Raw genomic sequence first — 624 nt, 5'->3', positions numbered from 1 at the left:
TGGGTTTGAACCACTAACCTTTTGGTTAACAGTCAAGTGCTAAACCACTGTATCACCAAACCAAAAATCAAAACCAAACCTACTGCCATCAAGTTGATTCCCACTTATAGCAACCCTCTAGCACAGAACAAAACTGCCCTATAGGGTTTACAAAGCTGTAATTTTTTTTTATGGAAGCAGACTGCCTCATCTTTCTTTCATGAAGCACTCCTAAGTTTGAATTGCCGTTCTTTTGTTAGAAGCCAAATGCTTTAACCACTGTGCCACAAGGGCTCTTTAACGTAATAATAGTAGCTAAAACTAAGTAGCTTTTAAAATCAATTTGTTTTGTTTCTCTCTCTCATATACTAGTGTGATTATAAGCAGGTGAAGAATTATATTGTTGCTCTATCTTCCTGAAAATGTGACTTCTATAAATGGTCTAAAGTAGCTGATGAATCTCCCCTCATTTGTCAACATTTCAGAAATACTAAAGGGAACAGGTAGAGACAGACACATACCTTAAAAAGGCACAACCTAGAAATCATAGAAGTATTTCTGTCCATATCCCTTTGGAAAGAATTTAGACATCTATCCATAGAGAAGTTTGGAAATAGGCTCTTAATAAGTGATGAAGGGAAGTAT

This window comes from Orycteropus afer, unplaced genomic scaffold (genome assembly GCF_000298275.1).
Source record: "Orycteropus afer afer isolate SDZICR_OR568_19922 unplaced genomic scaffold, OryAfe1.0 scaffold00111, whole genome shotgun sequence".
Classification (NCBI taxonomy): domain Eukaryota; kingdom Metazoa; phylum Chordata; class Mammalia; order Tubulidentata; family Orycteropodidae; genus Orycteropus; species Orycteropus afer.
This window is presented reverse-complemented; position numbering follows the sequence as displayed.